The 22,996-nt window shown below is 38.5% G+C and overlaps 1 protein-coding gene across 1 annotated transcript in view; it reads left to right on the top strand.

The window, feature by feature from the left end:
* Positions 1-22,996, top strand: part of CNTNAP2 (contactin associated protein 2) — a 1,947,395-nt gene that overhangs the window by 897,943 nt on the left and 1,026,456 nt on the right. The gene's annotated exons all lie outside the window — the stretch shown is intronic.

Here is a 22,996-nt window from a genome sequence, read left to right on the forward strand (position 1 = left end):
TGAAGAACTACTTAGAAGATAGAGAAAATTGACATTAACTGAGCAGCTTGTACAAATGTACCAAATACTGAGAGAGGAAGTTCATAATAAAAAAATTCTCAATTGCAGGGCTGCTTACTCTGATGTCGAAATATTCCATGTTCACTTGGGTCACCATTAGAAACTCGATACGGTTTCTAACACGTTACACTGTCTGTGTCCATGTCATTTCCCTGTAGGCTGTCAGCTCTTTGAGGGCATAGGCTGTGTCTAGCATATGGAAGAGCACCTGTACAGTAGAGTTGCTCTGGGAAGGTTTGTGGAATTAACACTGTGGCCCTTTAATCTGGTGTTCACTAACAGAATGTTTCCTGCTGAAGGATATGTGTTCTTTCATGAAATAGACTTTATGTTTCTTTAGGGCATGGTTGTATAGACTGTTACTGAGAAGGATTCAAGAAAGATATAGGGACCATGATATCAGAGGTGTGTCTGAATTATTGAACTCAAAAGCCATTGTGTACCTAGAGATTTGCTTTTTCTGTTTTTGCTTTGTTAGTTTTGCTTTCCCCTGAATGTTTGGAGTCAAAATGATTGATCAACCATATTTTATCACTGCTTCCCAGTATAAACTCACCTGGGGAGATTTAGAGCAAATAGAAAATATCTGGAGAGAGCAGAAAAACACATAAAACAAATACACATACAAATATTTACCACAGTTGGAAAACATCCCATTAGATTTTATTATGATTAATGATTCTTTTCTAATGACTAAAATCATAAAAATATAAGTATGAAGGTCTCCCTCCCTTTTGACTTTCTCTGAACAAACCCAAATTTCTGGTGGTTTTCCATGTAACAGGAACCATCATAATGGAAATAATAGGACCATAAATATTGATCAATAAACATTTCCTAATTTAATCTGGTCTAATTTAAGACTCTAAGATACTTTCATCTAATTTAAGCTATGTTTATGAAAAACTAAAAGGAAGAAAGAAGAAAGGAATCTAATATGCAATTACTAATTTACCTTAACAAATTTGCTTAAGTATGAGAAAACTGGACTTGAGAAATTTTTGTTAATTTAGCTAAGAATCTGTGCAAATTAAGGGAAACTGATAGGAAATCTCAACATGTCGGTAACCTTGGTCTTACATATTTTAATGAAAATACCTTACTGTTCCAAATATTTATTTTTCCTATACACAGAGTGGAAACCATGATCTTAACAGTTATCATTGCTCAAGTGTCAGAAAGATTTATAAGTAAATATAGATGCACATACATTTTTAAAAGTTATATCTTATATTCATTTATACTGTGTTTATTAAAAAATAAAGGAAAGAAAGAACAAAAGAATCTGATATATGACTACATTCATTCATCCATCCTGTAAATATAAATGGAGTCCATAGAAGGCAGTTTTCATCTGTATTTAAAGGTACTTTACCAAATTCAATTAAATATATGAGTAACTTAGTGTAAGTAGCAATACTGAGAAAATAATTTAGAAAGCTAAGGTAACTGAGGGCACTAATGTTTGCTTTAACAAAGGGAAATAGTTCTGTATTATGTCTACCTTATTCTTAGCAGCAGCATAAACACTGAAGTCTGTCAGTCCCTTTTTACTTTATTTTTAAAATAGCTTGGTTGTAAAAATGTAGAAGATACACAAAATTTAGAAGAGGAAACCAGCCACTGCTAGCATTTCCATGTACAATGCACTCATGTACACGTAAACACTGTTCAGTAGTGTATCGAGAAGTCGTTACAGAGACACTCAGGTAGTGCCTGTCAGTAAGTACTTGTAACTTGGTTTTATTTTTAGTGAGTAAGTTCTGTGGTCTGAGATGAAGCTAATTTAAGTGGTTCAAAAGGCTTTTTATTCTGTCTTGAACAACATTGTTCTTTGATGATAAAGTCAAACTAAAGCCTATAAGTTAGTAGTCAATATATTTTTCACCCTCCTTGTATTTTTCCCCTCTGTGTTGTGATTGATCTCAGGTCTCCTTAGTTTTGACAGTAGACTCAGCTTGTAAAATTCAGTCAAAGTCTGAGTAACCTTGACTTTGCAGAGTGGGTTATCTTCCTGTGAAAATATTTTCCAAGTCACAATAATCAACTTTTATAAAACACCTCATTATATTTATTTCTATTTAGAATGATACTTAGATTTATGCTTCTCCTTTGGCTTTAAGTAAGTAGTAAAGGGGAAGAAAAGTACTAAAAGGGTCGGATGGATAACGTGTTCGTTCAACATACTGTTTAACATTCAGATCAGAACCCTGGAGAAGGCGCCCTAGAACTGTGTTTTAAAAATTATTTGGGGTTTTTAAAATTTGTTTTTCCAGTTTTTTGGGGGTAGGATTAACAAATTCAAATTACATATATTTACACGTTGTACAGATTGTATAATGTGATTTTTTTTAATGTGTATGTAATACATTGTGAAATAATTACCACGGTCAAGTTAATTAACACTTTTTGTGTATATGTGTGTGTATATGTGTGTGTTTGTGTGCAATACACAGTGAGGACACTTAAGATCTATTCTCTTAGCAAATTTCAAGTATACAGTGCAGTATTATTATTATTATTATTATTATTATTAAAGATTTTATTTATTTATTTGACAGAGATCACAAGTAGGCAGAGAGGCGGGGGGGTGGAGGCGGGGCAGGTTCACCGCCGAGCAGAAAACCTGATGAAAACTCGATCCCAGAACACTGGGATCATGACCTGAGCAGAAGGCAGAGGCTTTTATCCACTGAGCCACCCAGGCGCCCCTACAGTGCACTATTATTAAGTATAATCACCATTGCTATACGTTAGATTCCCTGGAACTTGTTCCTCTCGTAACTGAAAGTTTGTACCTTTTGAGCAACATTTTCCCATTTCTCCCACCCTCCAGCCTTTGGCAACGATCATTCTACTCTTTGGTTCTATGAATTTTCCTTTTTTCAGATTTTACATAAAAGTGAGATCATCCAGTATTTGCCTTTGTGTATCTGGCTTATGTCATTTAGCATAAGATCTCCCAGATTCAAATGGTTTTGATCAAAACACAGAAAACATAAGAAAACATTTGATATTGCACTCAATACCTACTGAAACTCAGTCTGCTGCTTTAGATGCACTCTTACTGTCTTTGTGGGGGTTTTTTTCTCCTTTTTTTTCATTAAATTTTTCATGACCCATCAACTGATTTAATGACCTAAAAACAAGTTGTGACCCATGGTTTAGAAAACATTGACCTACAGATCTGTCTTCTCATTTGAAGAGTTGGAATTTTTTAAAGTTCTAGTTGCTTGGAGGTATTTACACTGTCAGTTCATTTTGGAAAACTAAATGTAGCTTCTAGGAACAATATAGCAGTATTATAATGGTGGTAAAAATGTATGTTTGATGTATATTTAAAAAAAAACCCTACCTACCATTTAAAATAAGGTTTTTACTGCAAAATTCCTAAATTTTATGCTATTAAATTATATACAGGTGTTTACAATAATACTCTAATGTTGTGGTCTACTCATATTAATAAGGTCATAAAATGTGACTCAGAATTTATATAGTGGAAGGGAAGTGATTTCTATTAATTATTTTTCTTACCTATTGGAAAAAAAACCAGTTTCTATCCACATAAACAAAGCCTTTTAGAAAAGGCATTCAGAAAATGCACTGTTTCTAAATCAGCTGTTTACTATCTGAAGTATTAGAACCTTGTTTGTTTATATAGATGCTGCTTCAGTTTTAGAATGACTTTCAGCATCTGCACTGCCTCAGAAAGCTGTATTCAGTAAAGATCATCTTTGTTTGTATTTCTGCCTCTACAGAAAATCTTTGTAAGGCCTTGTTTTATTTTTGTTTTATTACAGTGTCCTTTGTATATCTTTTGAGTTGCATTTGGGTGTGTTAAGGGAAGATGTCTTAGTCTAATCGGGCTCCTGCACCAAAATATATTGGATGGTTTAAGCAACGGACATTTATTCCTCAGAGTTCTGGAAGGTAGAAACCTGCCATCAGGGTGCTGACGTAGTTGAATTCCACCCTGACATAGTTGAATTCTGCTAAAGAAGGCCGTCTTCCAAGTCACAGACTGCTATTTTCATTAGCTGTCTTTGGGGCTAGAGAGCTCTGTGGGGTCTCTTTCTGTAAGAACACTAACCCATTCATGAGGCCTCCAGTTCATGACCCAAGCACCTTCCACAGGCCTCACCTGCTAATTCCATCACCCTGGGCATTAGAATTTCAACATATGAATTTGTAGGGGGGGATGCAAACATTCAGAACATAACAGAAGGAGTAGACATTTTCTTGGCTTCGGGTATAGCTGGGGAACTGGGTGGTAAATATTGGCATGTTTCCAGTTCATTGTTGGCAAATGCATTTCCCTGGAACTGCTCCTGGCACAATCTATCCTAAGCAATTAGAGTATCTCTTCTCTTGATTTTATGAACATTTGAAAATGTAGTTAGTACATTAATTCTGGAAAGAATTAATTCATACCAATTTTGAAAGTTCCGTGATAAGTTGCATCATGAGGTTGGTTTCTTTTTCATCACATAAGAAAAAAAATGTTTAGTTTGCAGTACTGTTTTTTGTGTTCTGCTTATTGAGATATGATTTTCAGCTCTCTGATTTCAAACTGCAGATATTATTTCAGGATTTCTTCAAATGAATTTTTACAACTCAGTGCACCTGGGTGGCTCAGTCAGTTTGGGTTCTGCCTTCAGCTCAGGTCATGATCCCAGGGTCCTCGGATAGAGCCTTGCATCAAGCTCCTTGCTGGGCGGGGAGCCTGCTTCTCCTTCTCCCTCTGCCACTCCTCCCGCTTGTGCTCACTCTCGCTCTCATGCTCTCTCGGTCAAATAAATAAAACCTTTAAAAAAGAAAAGGGATTTTTCCAACCTAAAAATTAAATAGTGTTTATCTAGGCATACTTCACATACTTCAAGTGATTTACTTTTTACAATGCAAAATGATTGGAGACCTATTTAGTAGTGTATATTATAGTCCTTAATTCAAATTAAAACCATAATTAATGGAAGCCTTAAAAAATATCATTCACCTTGAATATTAAATTTGTATCATTCTAATTCTAAAGAAATAAAGAAGTACACAGAGATATTTATCACAACGTATATAAAATAATAAAAGTAATAGAAAACAAACTAGGTGTTTTAAATGAAGAGATGCCTTTAAAAGCTGTATTGTCAAATGGAGCACTATTATGTCATTAGAAATCATGTTTCTCAAATAAAATTTAATACCATTGGAAATATAATATAGTGAATTAATATGTTAATGAAATTTGTATTGAATATGATCCCAATATTATTACTAGAAATATATAGATAGCTAAAAAGCAGTTCAGAATGGAAAAAATAAATCTGAATAATACTAATTATCTCTAATTGGTGGGTGATTGTTCCCATTACTAACATTTTTTCATTACTAACATCTTAATACATTTTCCATAATACCCAAATTTTCTACAATAAATATCAATTACTGTTAAAACAAAACAAAACAAAAAAGGTGTACTATAAAATAATTGAGGATAAAATGATACTTCAAAAAGTATAATGGTTAACCACATTTTGAATGGAAATTACATAGACAAAGTTATATCGATTCAAAAATTCTAGTTTCTCTACTTAACTAGAAGCAGATAGTCGATTTTTAAAAAGTTTGTCCTCAAACAGTGAGCTCCAATTTAATTCCCTTAATGGCATTTATGTAACAAATGGAGCCTGATGTGAAAGACAATATGGCTCTGGATTCTGAGAAAGCTTAGAGCCTGGGGAGGGCTGATTCCTAGAGCTCCCTGCTCACTTTGATTCCGAATCTAGATTTGTGCCTGGCCTGCACACCTCCTCTGGTTAAGTAAAAGACAAAAGTGGGAAGGATGTAGGTCTATAGACACAGATCTATAGATTAAATATAGATAACCTTGGACAAATCTACAACACCATTTGCTGATATTTTTCTCCCCAATTCACAAACAGACTGGCTGTGAGAGCCACATGGTACCAAGTGAAAAGCATTTGAGTGAATGGTATGCTGCTCCCGGGTAGCTTCACCTAGCTGACTTTTTATTATATTTCAATTCCCAACGTGGCTGTACTATCATCATGCAAGCTGAGTGGAAATCTACCTTTAATTATACTTCAGTGCATGCTGGTGCATTTTCACATCAATAGAAGCATTATATTCCGACATGAAAGCAGAAAGAGGCTGGGGGGGAAAGTTTTGTGGTATTAGGTATTGACTTATTCTTTAGGAAGCAAAGGGGACATTTTAATTTATAATCACACTCCAGGATACCATACCTACTCTAGTTTCTACAGTGTTTCTGGGCCTTTTAAAATATTCTGTGCCTTTTTCAGGGAAGATGAATAAAACATGATTGTGTGTATGTGTGTATAATAATTTTTAAGAATTGCAAGGAGAGGATAAAATCTAGTAAGCTTAGGTGGGTAAAATGGAGGTAAAAACTCCCAATAGGGACCAGGTCATGTTTTAAAAGCTTCAATTTACTGTACAAATAAACTAATCAAAGGGGGAAAAATCAGATATTACTTCTACAGACTATAAGAATAAAAATGAATTATACAAGACCAGCAGAGAAGAGAGCTCTGGAACCCCAAACTTTATATATGGATATATTTGAAGATGTTTCCAAAACAAGAGAAGAGAGGGCACAGGAGCAAACTGGCTTTGCCGAAGGCCCCTTTTCTTTGCCTTTCATAAAAGTTTTGAGGACTGAAACTTCTCTGATGGATGAATAATTGGTGAATTTAACCAATATAGATTTATGTAGTAAGGAGATAATAAATCTGCTGCTAATAGGCCAGGGTTCTCCACAGAATCAGTACTGATAGGATGTATAAAGAGAGAAAGATTGATGAGCAGGAATGGACTCACACAGTTACAGAGGCTCGGGGGTCCCAAGATCTGTAGCTGTAAGCTGGAGACGCAGGTGAGCCTGTGGTGTGGTTGCATCACCTGTCTCAAAGCCCGAGAACACAGGAGAGCGTGTGGTCTAGGATCCAGTCTGAAAGCCGGTTCAAGACTCAAGCTCATAGGTTCAAGACTGAAGAGCTGATGTTTCAGTTCTGTCTGAAGACCCGAGAGGACCAATGTCCTGGCTTAAAGAGAGTCAGCGGAGGGGGGATTCTTTCTCATTCAACCTTTTTCTTCTGTTCAGGCCTTCATTAGGTAGGTTGAGGCTGACCCACGTGGAGGGAATCGGCTTTTCTCAGTCTCTGGATTCGAATGTTAATCTTACCCAGAAACACCTTCACAGACATACCCAGAATAATGTTTAACTACGCATCTGGACACCCTGTGGCTCAGTGAGGTTGACGCATAAAACGAACCATCACATCAAATTTAGATATTTTAGGTATTTTTCCACTGAGTATCTAATTTTGTTTTAAATAGTTAAAATAGTTTTGGCATGGAGTAATTGGAGATCGGTTGCTTTCAGAATCAGAAAGGACACAAAATAAAATCATCGGATTAAAACCTCCCCTCCAGTCCCCCCTCCCTCATGAAGATGCTTACCTGGGATCATTAACCAGAGACTTGAGACTGTGAGATAGTACCACTGACAATTATTTATCTATGTTTGGTTTTTTTTTTTTTTTTTTCATGACTTCTAAGCAATTTGAGCCATTCCATCTGTGAACAATATAGGCTTTTGAGTCAGCTGGTGCTTTGTTATAATTAGTTGTAGAAATGAGCCTTTTGGAAAAAGTGATCCCACAGGTTCTGGGAGAGCTACATAGGACCTCTCTCTCTCTCTCTTTTTTTTTCCCCGCACCCCAGTGTCCTCAGTTTGTTTCCTGAGATTAAGAGTCTCTTATGGTTTGTCTCCCTCTCTGGTTTCATCTTGTTTCATTTTCCCCTCTCTTCCTATGATTCTCTGTCTTGTTTCTCAAATTCCTCATATCAGCGAGGTCATATAATTGTCTTTCTTTGATTGACTTATTTCACTTAGCATAATACCCTCTAGTTCCATCCATGTCATTGCAAATGGCAATATTTTGTGGTTTTTTAAATTTTTTTTTTAAGATTTTATTTATTTATTTGACACACAGAGAGAAATCACAAGCAGGCAGAGAGGCAGGCGGTGGGGGGGGGGGGGGCGGGAAGCAGGCTCCCCGCTGAGCAGAGAGCCCGAATGGGGACTCGATCCCAGGACCCTGGGATCATGACCTGAGCCAAAGGCAGAGGCTTAACCCACTGAGCCGCCCAGGTGCCCAAATTTTGTGTTTTTTTGATGGCTGCAGAGTATTCCATTGTATATATATACACCACATCTTTTTTATCCATTCATCTGTTGATGGACATCTAGGCTCTTTCCATAGTTTGGCTATTGTAGACATTGCTGCTATAAACATTCAGGTGCATGTGCCCCTTTGGATCACTACATTTTTATCCTGAGGGTAAATACTTGGTAGTGAGATTGCTTGGTTGTAGGGTAGGACATGGGCCTTCTTAAATTGACTTGAGATCAGCCTGAAGAATGATTCCCTTGGTGCCGCTCAGAAAGTATTTTCTTTTGATAATATTGTATCAGAAAATAATTATGGGGACCAAACTGTAATCATTATTCAATTTTATGATGTGTTTTATTCTGACACATTTCCCTTGAGGCCTGTGTAACCCCAGCACAGACCCTACTTCGGATCACTGAGCCTTCTTACTTTCCAGCCACTACTTGTTTCCTCTTACTCTTTACGATCTACTCTTGACAAGTACAGCCATGCACAGATCTCCGCTTTAGCACTTGTTAACCTCTGATAGTTTCTGAAAGATGCTAATAACCTGCCTTGTATGTCCAGGCAGTCTTTCTTCTAGTACCGGTAGTCTTCCTGGGATCTTTCCAGAGACTGGATCCCTGTTACTAAACCACTGTCCAGAGGCTAGGATCTTGCTTCACCCCCCCCAAACCCCCCGACAGTTCCCTGCCTAGATGTTGGGACACTGCTCACTCTGATTTCTGAGCAATCTTCCCCCTCCCCTCATTCCGGTTTTCTGCTGTTTTTTTTCTTTAACCCTGACATTGCTGACTTGAGACTAAGCCACGACCTACTACTTCTTTGTCTACAAGTATTTTCTACCCCTTTGGGCAGAAGTTTTAATCTCCAAACCTGAAATGTGCAGATCTGTCCCAAATTTCAGCTTCCTTCTGTCTTCTCTGTCATCGAATTTCTATTGTTTTTTGGGATGCAGACATAACATACAGTTAATTGGGGGTAGGTAAGAACTACAGGCAGAGAAGTAATAGAGTGCACCCAATCTCCCAAGCTCTTAGCTCTGCCAGGGCAGAGATGGTCAGCAATACCATAGCCAAGATGCCAGTAGAGAGGAGCCTGCACTTTTACTATTTACAGCGTTATCGGGGTCAGAGTCAGAAAAGCTGCCTTGTTAGGAAAGGGAGGCCCCCAGAGTCCAGTGGCTGATGTAAGTCTACTTGTCCTTTGTGCTGACTCAGATCTGCTGAAGTAGCCCTCTGCTAAGGAACTAAAGGTTGGAGGAAATGAGACCCCAGGGCCATCCAGGGAAGTCCCATCTGCTCCCAAGACTGTCGTTATAACTAACAGCTGTTGAATACTTAAATCATGCCTATACGCCACTAAATCCTTTACACTGATTGTCTTGCTTAGGGTTCCAAAGACCTTGTGAATTGGGTACTGTTTTGTAACCTCCTTTCTTAATAGTTTCTTTCAAGGATAAAATCATTCTCTTGGGACACAAAATCAAAATCTTGAGAAAAATCAATTATTTTCTTCCATCTTTGTTTAGCATATGCTACGATTTAGCAAGTACCACCAGTTCTTTTGAGGTGCCCCATCCATCCATCCATCCATCCATCCATCGTCTTCTTATCCTAGTTCAAAAAATCATAGCTTGAGACCATAGTCGAGGGCATCTTCATAACCAAAAAGAATGTGTCTTTTCTATCATAGTTCTATGTGTATGGTATATACATAGTCAAAACCATGGACAATGGAACCATATTACCCACTGTCTAATATTGATTGAGGTCTTTCTCCATTCCAGTCAGTGTTTAAACAGAGTTCATGTACTTAAATATAAGTCATTGAATTCAGGAACTCCTCCGGGTAGAGATCATCATTATCTGCATTGTATAAATAAAGATGTTGAGGCAGAGACCTGCAGTAACTCACCCAGACTCCTCCAGCTTGTAGATAGCAGGTTCAGAAAGGAGTCCAGAGAAGTTGAGTCTAAAATCATTCTACATTCATTCTTGGTGGCTCTATGCTTTGCCCCTCACTTTCGTTCAACACGTCTTTCATTCATGCATGAACTGGGATAGTATATGACTTGTGTTATATATTTGTTGAATGTGGCACCTAACGCCGATGACATCCGTATCATGTCTCATTGAGATTCTCCTAGGAGCCTTTTAAATTTCCCTTATTGTTTCTTAATTTTCTCTAACATTACCCAAGTTTTTATTTCTAAAACACAAGGAAAATACTTTATTTCCCATACCTAAAGGTAAGTCCTAATTTCTTAGCATGCCACAGAAGAGCATGGACAAACTGAGCCCCGCTGGAGGACTGGGTCTCATTTTTCACACTTTACACCATGTACTCCTGCTTTAAACTGTCTGCTGGGAATTCCCTCCTCTGTATGCCATTTTGGAAAAAATTCTGCTCATCCTTCAAGATTCACGTTAGTATCATTTATTATCAATTTAGTATCATTTGCTTTCTCAACCCCCAGGGAACAATCTGTCATCCTCTAGTATAGTACTTCATATCTGGAATAATATTTCCCTTGGTTCCATCTTAAATTACAGACTCCTCCACTGTCCTGTCTCTTGCATGTCTGTACCCCCGACACTCGCCTAACACTTGTCAGAGAGGAGACGATGAGTATTTCCATCTTTGACTTTTGTGGTGGATCTTTGCTTAGACAGAGGCAGTGTTTTTGCTCTTCTCTCTGCCTCCTCTTTTGAAAAGTCCACTCCATACATTGCCTCCTTTAAAATCCGTAAGTGACTGCTTCCAAAATGTCATAATCCCATTGAAAAGTCTTCCCTGAAGCCCTGAATTTTTAAGATTAAGTCTTATGTGTTCTTCACAAAAGTCCTGAACACTTATGTCATGATCTCAAATCCTTTTAAAATTTTAAATCAACCTTACTGTTGTCACTTATTTGATACTGTTTATTATTTGGTTCAGACATTTGAGTACTCTGGTTGAAAATGCTTAAATTTCCTGAAGCTTTTTTGAGGACATTAATTCTCTTCTTTCTTCTGCCTGTCTACCACTGAATCTAGCACAATGTCTTACATGTGGGATGGTTTCAAATATCCGGTTGATTGATTTTTTTCCCCTTAAAACTGATACCAAGGTGTTATGAGTTGTAACTTTATAATTCTGTTGTCTTCATCAATTTCTATGAGCCAAATTCATTGTGAAATGAGAGTAGCAAATATCTCAGAGGAAATAATTGCTTAACTGTTGGAGGTTAATGTGTGTGAAATTGATCTGGACCTGAATTTTGATGTGATATTTTTATGGAAAGAAGAGTTGTTTTTTAAGGTATCAGAGCCTAGAGCTGTACTGGGTAAACTATTATATGAATAAAAGAAAAGGATATACATTTGCTGAAAAATGTATTCTGAGGAGCATGACATGAAATAAACCCTTGAAATTAGTCATATTCCCTTTGTATTTATTTTTTCACACAGAATATAGAAAAGAGATGTGCATGATTAAAATTAATATAGCTTTATTTTCTTCTTCAGGTTTGGGAATGCATTTGACATAGTAACTCCAGGGGTAATAAGGGAATCAAAGTTGTTTGTACCTTTTACTTAAGGCCCCTGATCTCCAGTCATTTCTACACTTGCTTAAAACAGACTTTCCAATTGTTTTAGGAGCCTAGTCTGACATACTCTGTCAAGGGAAAAGGTGTCTTGGATGATCACATCGTGTTGTCTCCGACTTCTTTCATTTGGTGTCTCTAGGCAATAACCCTTCCTCTATTAGATAACTAAACCATCAAACATAAACTTCAGAGTAACTTCGTGGGAGACATTGTACGTGGACACAGAGGAATGAATGGCACATCCCCCACCCTCCATCCTGAGCCCAGCACAGGCACCTGTTTATCTTCGTTCCCCCCAGACTGGTACAGCACATACTTACTGCACTTGGAGCATACTTCATTCAGCTACGATGAGAAGAAGAGAGAGCTAATAAACCCTCTGCCTTTTCCTCTATTCCTTTTTCTAAATCGTTTTTTAATTTAAATTCACATATAATGTGTTACTGCTTTCACAGGTACAGGCCCGTGATTCATTAGTCTTATATAACACCCGGTGCTCATCACATCTCGTGCCTTCCCTAAGGCCCATCACCCAGTCACCCCATCCCCCACCTCCTCCCCTCCAGCAGCCTAAGTTTGTTTCCTATGATTACGAGTCTCTTAAGGTTTGTCTCCCTGTCTGGTTTCATCTTATTTTATTTTTTTCTTTTTTCCCCCACAATCCCTTGTTTTGTTTTTTAAATTCCACATATCATTGATATCATATGATAATTGTCTTTTTCTGATTGACTTATTTCACTTAACATAATACCTTCAAGTTCCATCCATGTCCATATATTCTTTATAATACAATGCTGTATAAGAAGATGTGAAATCTGGATTCATTAGTAGGAAGTTTTAACCTTTTCTAACCATAGAGCCATGTAGTTTACCTCATGCAAGGCATACATAGCAAATGGTTTGTTCATAAAAAGTTTGATGAGGGATATAAAACCCTTGATGGCCTCTGTGAGAAATATTTCCCTAGGAAACTGAAAGACAAAGAGGACGCTGTATATCTTTACGTGTTGTTTGACTGCCTGGAGTGGTTCTGTAATACACAGTGCGGTATATTTCATAGAACAGCCAATGGACATCACTCCTGAAAAAAAAAAAAATTGAGTGTTTGCTCTGTCACTGAATGAGCGCATCTCCAGTAGTGAATACAGATGGTGTTGTGTGAATGTGTGTTAAGTGTGTATGTATATGAATAGAAGAGAACACCTCCTTAAAATTCAATAATTCTGCTTTTAAGTGAGCGCTGTAAAGTCTCCATTTGCCATACTTGAATGATTTAGAAGCGAGAAGGTTTAATCAGTAAGGTGTATGACATTAGACAGTCAGAATTATAGGTCATCCTGAGCTTTAGTAAAGTGCTTGGTTTCTTCTATGCTCTTTTCTCAAACATTTGAGCATTTACTAAGTAACAAAAACAACAGTTTCTAGCCATTCTGGTTCTCTTTTTTCCCTCTTGATAAAATCATGGACATGAATACCAGGACGTGGTGGGGAGAAGAAATCTTGAGGGATGGGTCCTCTAAAGCTCTGGTTTTCCATTGGGGGTGGTTTTGATCATTCGGAGATATTTGGCAACATCTAGAGACATTTTGGGTTGACAAAATTGGGGTGTGTGTGTGTGTGTGTGTGTGTGTGTGTGTGTGGTGTGCCACTGACATCTAGAGGATAAAGGACAAAGATGCTGCTAATTATAGGATGGCCCCTTTCCTCCCCAGCTAGGGTGTATTTGGCCCAGACTTATTCCTGAGGTTACTTTTAGGTCCATTTAGAGTCTTTATTCTCTATCATTTTGTACTGTGCTGTTACGAGCTTCCTTCTTTTCTGTGTACACACACACACACACACACACACACACACTTTGAGAAATTCCAGACTCCTCCCTTGTTTCTTTCTTTGTGAAACTCATCTACTTCAAAACAATGAAGATACATTGTTGACTCATCTCTGTGTGGTCAGAACAAATCATACAATGAGATTGCTTTCCTGATAAGCACTCTTCACTATTATAAACCGTGTTAACTATCTTTTTCTTTTTTATACAAACTCCAAACTCTGTTTTTCTAAAATACATGAACTCTCTCATACCTTGCTTCTCTATAACTTGTTCCTGCCATCTCTATCAGTGACAGGCACTGATATACAAATTATGTATCTCTATATACATTTGACATCAGGTAGATAATTATGTAAATAGTCAAAATGATGATTAATATTAGATTCAAATGTTACAGGAACTTAAAAATATTAATGTTGAGAAGAAAAGAATTTTATAGTGGAAAAGAGCCCTAACTGAAATCTGTTGTTTTTCAAAGTATGTTCCTTTAGAGATCCAAGTTGAGAGACAAGAGATGTAGCGGAAGACAGAGCAAGGAAGAGAGCACAGAACACCTTTCTCCTGCAGCAGTCCAGCCTTTTCTGTATAAAGTGGTAGCCAGGATTGTCTCGTATCTTCTGTGGGTAGCCAGCTCAGATGCTTCTCTTCCGTGATGTTACTAGCCCAAGTGAGCCTCTTTTCATCTTGGGACTCTGGGCAGTTGGGATGCTGCATGTTTTCTCTGATGCTGAGCAGGGAAGGCCAGCCTCCACTTCACTACCTTTACCTCCCTTTACTACCCATTATTTCCCTGGTCTGTGATCTGCACAAAACAATCCACATACCACTATGTGAGAATTATAAAATAGAAAAATTACAGTGTAACAGGAAAAAAGTCAAAGTCCTCCATGATCTCACATCTATGTGACTTCCGTCTTACCTGCAGATTGCAAATAAACACACTCTCACGGATTCTCACACAGCCCTTCCTTTCCTGGATCATTCACTGTTGCATATTGGGTACCTAGTGTGTGCTGAGAACTGGTGATATGAACATAATGTCCTTATACTAATACTGTAATGAGAAATGAGAGATATTAAATAAATATATAGTTATAGGAATGAAAGCTATAAAGGAAATAAAGCTATGCAGTAGAAAGTAGAAGGTATTAAAATTAGATTCAGACATAAAAGATAAGGAAGGGTCAAGCTGGGATAGAAAAAACCTGAATTACAAGTTCTACAGTTTGAAAGCACTTAACAGTTCAGTAAATGTTAAAAGAAAGGCGGGGTGTGATAAGAAAGATGAACGAAGTTTGGAGAGGTTGGTAGAAGCTGGATCATGGGAGATGTAATAAGCTATGGTACAAAGTTAGGACTGAAACTCATTGAAGGATTTCTTCCTAGTGAATACCGTGATCTAATTTTTAAATGGTTTCTCTCGGTACTCTGCAGACAATAGATGAGATAGATACATAGAATAGGTAATTGATTATAGAGTGGGATTATATACAGGCAACAATGAAGAAGAAGAGACAAGGTTGACTCTATTATATAATCCAGGGGTAAGATAATCATATTTTTAACTAAGATGGCAGTGGTGGAGATGGAGAGAATTTATAGGATTTTAGAGATATTTCAAAGGTGGAACCCTCTCACAACTTGGCAAAAGATTCCATGTGAAGTGTGGAATAAAGGTAGTGATCAAGAGTGAATTGCAGTACCTACCTTGATGACCCTTGATGGCTAGGGAGGAGTCCCTTTGGCTGATGTGGAAGCGAATGGGAAAAAGAGTTTGGAGAAGCCCAGCTCTGTTGGGGTATATTTTAGATGTTTGCTACATATGTACGCAGATAAGTCAAGTTGTCGGGGATATGCGTGTGCAGCTCCGACAAGAGTCAGGGCTGCAGTTACAGACATGGGCATCTTCGGCATAAGCATGGTGTGTTGGAAGCCATAGGACTGGATTCCTTTGGTGAACAAGGACAGATAAAAGAGGAGTCGCAAACCAAGCCTTAAGAAACTTCATCTCTTCAGAATTTGGGAAGAGGAGAGAAAGTCCATAAGAAGACAAAGAGGGAATGGATAATTAAGTAAGAAAAAACCTGAGTTTGGTGTCCGAAATCACAAGCGGAGAGTTCCTCAAGAACTATAGTTGAACCGTTAAAAGGAAAAACATAAGCTTAAGTGGTCAACTGTATAAGAAATGAATACTTAGCACTTGCCTAAGTGCAAGGTCAAGTTGAAAGTGGGCTGAGAATTCTCTTCCCACCTCTGCTGCTCACTGATTTTGCGGCAGGCTCAGCCGGGACAGATACCATCTCCACTGGATAGAGCAAAGCCAGCATAATGCTATTTGAAAAATGGAAAATATTATTCTCTTTTAGGATTATCATTGTTGATTTCCTGTGCACTCTGTGTTTCATTCCTCTTCCCCACCTCCCATCAGTCACAATAAGTATACTCACAACAGCAAATTTAGACAAAAATGAGTAATACGAGAGAATGTATTATAAGGAAAATAAATTGAAAATAAATTGATCATTGCAGGGAGATGAGAGGAGAAGGTTGAATGCTAGAAGATGCCTAGAGGACCATAATAGTAACAGGGGGTCAACCAAAGCAGCAAGCAGAAAGACTAGGACTACGATCTACTTCAGAGGCGCTCTGTGACAAATAGAGGTGTTCCGTATGTCTTAGCTCACATAACGGTAACAAATTCTGAAATGCATATTACCCTTTTATAAGGTGAAAGCTAAAGCTTGTAAGGATTATACCAATTCTCTAAGGTCTAAAGTGGCCAAGTTGGTGTTTGAAATAAATTTGGCTCTTTTCTTAAACTAATACGCTTCCTAGTGCCCTCTTCTAGTAAAAAAAATAAATAAATAAGTGGCAAATGTTCCAAAAAGTAGGGAAATTGTGTGGATACCAAGGAAATCAGAAGGACTGGTCAGGGCACTGGTGTAAGGAAGATGGTTGGGGGAGCCCGTAGCTGCTGTTCTGTAGGGTTAGGCAGTAAGAAGAGAAGGGGGAAGTAGATGAAATTATGAAATCAGCATGTATCTAGCATCCAAGCTGTCCCAGAGATACAGCTGATCTATAAAAATGACTTCACTTCTAGACATAATTCAAAAATTACCTCTTGTCTGGATGTTTTCAGACAAAAGTCCCTTTTTGGTCGCCTCAGTTCATTCCTTCTATCCTTAACTTCACTTTATCTGGGTAAACATAGTTGTTTCATTTCTTTGCCAGTAATACGACGGAAAGCATTTTCTGAAGGGTAAAAAAAAAAAAAAATGCATTAGAAAACATAACTTTCATTCCGTGTGTATTTGGCAGTCTCTTTTGTTTGTGAATCCAAAAGATGATGGTTCCTTTTAGGATTTCTCTGAATGCGTTGTTCCAATATGTCTCCACTGCCACCGAGTGCTGCTACCAGAGCGCAGAGCTGGAAAGAGCAGCTGGGTCTTTCTTTGGCTTTCATCTACTAATTTGGAAATGGAGCTATCTTTGGGAAGCCTCTCTTGTTAATTTTGAATTTTGGATGTACTTATGCATCCAAATTTCTTTTCCCTGGTGCAGCCATGGAAAAGCTGTATTGCCTGGACTTTTGCCAATGGGAGACGGTAGGAAGCATCAGATCTCATACCCCCAAATACGCATCTTGAATTTAATAATCATGACAGTGTTGAAGTTGCCAGTAGCTAGCACAAGCAGTTTGTAGCAAAGATTCTGACTCATGTCCCCAGGGGATTGACTCTCCTGCAGAAATCTAGGTATGAAGCCAATTGCATTCAGTTTTAGCATCAGAAAAGTACCTATGTATTTATTTTGTTCTCCGACTTCTGCTCATGTAAATAACGAAAATGTTTTGAGGGACCAGGTAAGGGGCAATAGTTGTGGTAGTCAAGACTATAGAACCCGAATGCACAGGTTCCAATCTACCATTTGTTCTGTAGCAAATGGAACTTAATCCCTCAGAGTCATAGATTCTTGATCTGTGGTGTGGCATGATGAGATAATAATGGTCTGCCTCTTAGGCCGGCCATGGGAGTTAAATGTGCAGTGGTTAGAAGGGACTCTTGCTCATAGAAATTTTAGGTTATGCCATTGCTTATGTTACTGTTACCAATCTCGGTAATGTGGAAGCAGAGAGGACAGAGTCAGTATCTCCAACAATTTATAATATAGTTGGGGAGATAAGAAGTAGATAAATGGACGCTTAACATGAGTTTAAGAAAATATGCTGTTTAATTAATGGTAAAATGACACCAGTTTATAATGCTTGATTTTTAGAAAAATACATACTGTAGACATTGTGCTTAAATCATATAATTTTATAATCATATAAAATTAGAATCAAAAGAGATCTGATTGATCAGACAGTACCACTGGCTCATTAAAACAATGAAGGCACCGAGGCTCAGAGTTAGAAGATCAGCCCAGCGCTGCTCTGCTTTATCACACACAACCCAGGGCAGGTTCACTTCTGACATTCGTTCCTGGGCCTTTTCCATCGGTCCAGGCTGGTTCTGCAGGTTGGAAAAAGGAGGTCACGTCGTTAACGGGGATTCGGGAAGGTCCTACAAAATATGGAAGATGTAGCGGAGCTTTGCAGTGCTTTCACAATCTAGTTAGGTGAAGGAAGAGTTTTAGGAGGTGAGAGCATAGGTAGACAGGTAAGTGCTGTCTCCTCTCTAGAACAGCCAGGAGCCCTCTGAGGGAAGCAGAGACTTGCCAGGGAGCTCTGAGTGGTTACAGACATGTCCACATTCATTTACCAAATATTTATAAGATAGTTGATGCATGTCAAGATTACCATTTCCTGCATACTTGATAGAAATCAGGGAACGCAACTCAAATTTCTGACCTCTGGAGTTTAAATTGTGGTCATAGATGACAAATAGCCGAGATTGTAAACCATGAAGTGTAGAGCGATGATACAGTGTGTTAGGAGATCAGTGAAAGTGCTGTGGCAAGGGAGTAAGTAGGGTCGGGGCAGGGCGCATGCGTGGGCATACAGCAGGCAGAATGGGTCAGCCTAGGCCTTAAAGATGATAGAAACAGACGAACCTTCAAGCAAGTGTGGGAGCAATCCAAGTGGGTGTATCAGGGGGGACCATTTATGGCAGGGAACAGCCAAAGAAAGCAAAGGCTCAAAGATGGGAACATGCCTTGAATGTGTGAAGCAAAGAGGTCAGTATTTCTAGAAAAAGTGACTCTTTGAGAGAGTAGAGAAAGTGCTCTCTTTTGGGAAAGTGGTGAAAGAGAAAAGTGAGGGTGTGTCCGCACGTGTAAGACCGGCAGTGAAATAGGAAGCAACTGAAGCGTCATGATCTCTTTTGCATTTTAAATGATCATCCTGGCTGCTGTGTTAAAACGGCTTGAAAGTTCAACTGTAGAAACAGAGAAAACTATTAAAATCCAGTTAAGAACATACCAGGGGTAGTAGAAGTCTAGAGCCTGGAGCAGTAGTTCGATTCTGGATTTAATTGGACACTGAATTCCTGATAGACAGGGGTGGGGAAAAGACTGTGTAGGGGAAAGACAAAGCCAAAGGTAACTCCTAAAAAAATATATTGTTCAGAAAGAAGAAATTATTTCAAGGAAAAGGTAGTGATCCATTGCGTATGATGCCACTGGGATGTCAAACCAGAAGAGGACTGAGCACGGTCACTGAGGGGTAACATCTGTCCCGACCTTGCTGAGATGAAGCAGCCCGCGCTCTAGGCACAGGTGGAGGTGACACCGGCCAGCGTGGTTTAATCGGGAGCAAGGACACGTAAGATTAGTGGAATTGGAGATTAGGACTACAGCCATATCACGTGAGGAATTTTGCCTAAAAAGATGAGTCACGGAAGGGGAAATTTGGGATTTTTTTTTTTTTTGAGGTAAAAGAAAGTTCGTTTGGTGGTGAAGGGATCCCCACTATGCTGTACCGAATTATGGAGCACTTCCAGCCTCCTTCAGATCGGGGTCAGGCAAACCTGTTTAAAAGAAGCGTTGATTTTCACCAAGAATTCAAAACATTTAAAATTTACTTGGGTGGCTCTTAAGTTTAAGTATCATAATCAATTGTATTTACTCACCATATTGACAATATTTATTGACTTTAAAGTAATTCCTCATTCTTATTTTAATTACTGCTGCATTCTAGTAGCTGAGTAAACAGAATCTATCCCAACCCCTCTCTCACTACTGCTTCTGGAAAACTGAAGCCATGGGTATTACATGCACCAAAATGGAAGGCTGTGTTTTCAACTGCCTTCAAAAAAGATGTTGAACTAAAACCATCTGTCTCTCCATCTATCAGACTTTGTCTTTTACTGTGTTAGCCTTTATATTGTTTGACTCCCTGTCATGTTGATGACCTTCACATTGCCCAGAGTTGGGCATATAAAATGCTCAAGAATTGGACTGAATGTGTGCTGAGTTCATGCTAGATGTCTGAAGCTGCCTGTGCTCCCCGGATAAGGCAGCACCAGCTGCAGGTGGCTACTGAGCCCCGGAAATGAGGCTAGCCTGAATGGAGGCACGCTATAAACCAGAACTGTACGCCGGGTTTTGTAAATTAAGTAAAATAAGAAAGAAAATCTCAAAAAAAAAAAATGATGTTGAACTAAAATCAGTAAGTTTTAAAACCACCGAGGAGTTTTCAAACTGCTAGCTGCTGGATGTTGTAAATATTACAACTTTAAGTAAGTGTATCTAATGTATGGTTTCTGATTGGTTTCTGTTATGGTTTCAGATGGATTTAAATGATGTCCTAGATTCATCCTCTATTGTTGTTTTTGTCGAAGTCCAGTTAGGGAACAGGAGTTCACTGGAGTTAAGAGGCTACCTGGACGCTGGCAGAGGAGAAGGGGAAAGAGGGAGGAATGCACAGGGCGGGGACTGCTGGGGACACAGGGGAGAAGTAGGGTTATTGGAACACAGAGGTTTGGAAGGGGGCCCCATGCAGAACTGGAAACTAGGCCTCTGCATAGGAGATATGAATATTGAATGTTGACAGGAATTTGTGAACAAAAAGTGGTATTCACAATTGAGGACTTCATGCCCTATATAAATATTTGTAGAGGCAGTAGTACTGTGCACGATGAAATCCGCTATAGGATGCGTATTATGCACTGTCAAGGCTATCATGCACACGCTTACCTTAGTGTATGTTATGACTTACATGCACGGTAACACACAGTTCATACTATATAGGAATTGTATGTAGTAGTGCATTATGAGTAGGGAAGGGAACCTCCGTTGCCCAACTTGTGTTGATACTTTAAGAGATTGGAAAAGGGACCCTGGGGATCCAGGATCAGACCTCTAAGTACGGGTGCCTGTGTGTGTGTGCTGATACGTCTTAGAGTATAGGAAGATCTAGACCTGATGCTACTGGCACCAGTTGAAGGTACATGGGGTAAAAGGCTATTTTTGTGGCATGCTGACAGCAGCAGCAAACTGAAGAGGAAGGAACAAGCTCCTTCCTTTTCTGCCTCACCATCTTCCTCTAGCATCCGGATTGTAGAATCTAACATAGAGCCAGCTGGAAAAGGACAAGTGCAGTTTTCAGAGTCTCTTTTATAGCCAACATCACAAAGCAAAATACATACAGCAGTAGGTTTTGAACCGAGAGGCAATAGCTTAGGATCTGACCAGACTGTCCTCTGTGTGCTTTGCCCCACTGATACATGACAACCACGTTTAGTTGCCACTTCCAATACTGAACAAATTGATGAACCCAAAAAAGTTTCTGTGGTTGTATATTTGAATTTAGAACCTACAGTGTATGAGGGAAATGTATGTCAAAGATATGGTAAAGGTTCTGTATGTATTTGGACCAGATAAGCTTTACAGTTCTTGCCCAAATTCTGTGCTTTTATCATTGGAGTGACCATATAAATGGTCTCATCATACTGTGTACAAATGGAGTAACAGTTTTATTAAAAGATTTTAAAGAATCCCTCCCTAGAGGAGATCATTGTTATACCTTTACATCAGTGTGGTCACAACCACACATCACCTTTACTATCCTATACCTAGCCCTATATGGACTACACAGGAAAGGAAAAGAATGTGTTTTGTTTTTACTTTTTTCCATTTGCTCTCTTCCTACAAGTAAAACCCAGAAAGACCGGAGAGCCCATATTAAAAACAAGCCTGACTCACTCTGCTTTGTCTCTGGGTGTGGCTTGTTGATGTGCTTCCCAAACTGCCTAAGAAAAATAAATATTTTCAAGAAACTGTCATCAGGGCTGAACTTCATTTACTGCCTTCTGGTCTCATTTTTGAATGATGGAAGGAGCCACTGCTACCACATCCACAGGTCCCCGGAGTATACTAAGCACATAATGTCGGAGACATTCGTTTCAGAACTTTCTTTCTTTTCATTGTGATGAACAGAGATTTTGACCCCTGCTAAAGTACAGGTATTTCTGGAAGAAGTTTTAAATCTTTTTCCCCACTTTGTTTTTAATACTGTACGAGAAATGATCGGGAGGGAGATGGTACTGAAAAGGGAGGAAGGTGGCCCGGCTGGAAAGCAAATGTAAGTGTTGTATCGAGAACAGGGTCTTCCCATGAGCAGCATTCTCAGAGCGGCCGCCATCTTTCTTTCCCATTTCCTTTTTGAGGCACTTCTTCAAGATGCTCGTTCTGAGCATTCTATTCAAGGCTGACCTTTATTTTCTATTAGTGAACTGTGTTTACTTTCTTATCATCTTTTAAAAAAATACTATGTGATTGTGTTACTTCAGTTTTTATCTGTTGGTTTATCTCTACCACTGACATAAGCTCTCTGAGAACTGGGATTCCACATCTCCGGTGCCACATTGTTTCTCCCAAAGGCTAAGTCCGCTGCCTGGCACAGATACACATACTTAGTGCACTTGACTAGACAGATGAACGAATGAAGGAGTAAACAGTATGAATGAGTTTAAGATCCTTTTGTTCCATCTTAATATAAATGCCCTGTATTTACCAGAAAAGGTGTAATAAGTTATTAAATTTTTACCCAATTTTTATATTATACATTTATGTTTCATTATCACTAATTCAATTAGTGGCACATAGTGGGACATTATATTTTTTAAAGTACATTAATAGTTTCACATTAAATCAGCAATAACAAAAATGGTTTATATGCTTTCATGTTCTAAAAAAGTAATAAAAACACTCCAGCTAAATGACATTTTAATAATGTGAAGTTTATTTGCAAATCTCTCAATTTTTTTGTGCTCATATTGACACTGTCTTCTTTTTTACTTTCCCCAGTGATTTCTCATCTTTGGTTTTAAAATGGAAAAGTGATTAAACATGTCAAAACAAATA

Source organism: Mustela lutreola, chromosome 4 (genome assembly GCF_030435805.1).
Source record: "Mustela lutreola isolate mMusLut2 chromosome 4, mMusLut2.pri, whole genome shotgun sequence".
NCBI lineage: Eukaryota > Metazoa > Chordata > Mammalia > Carnivora > Mustelidae > Mustela > Mustela lutreola.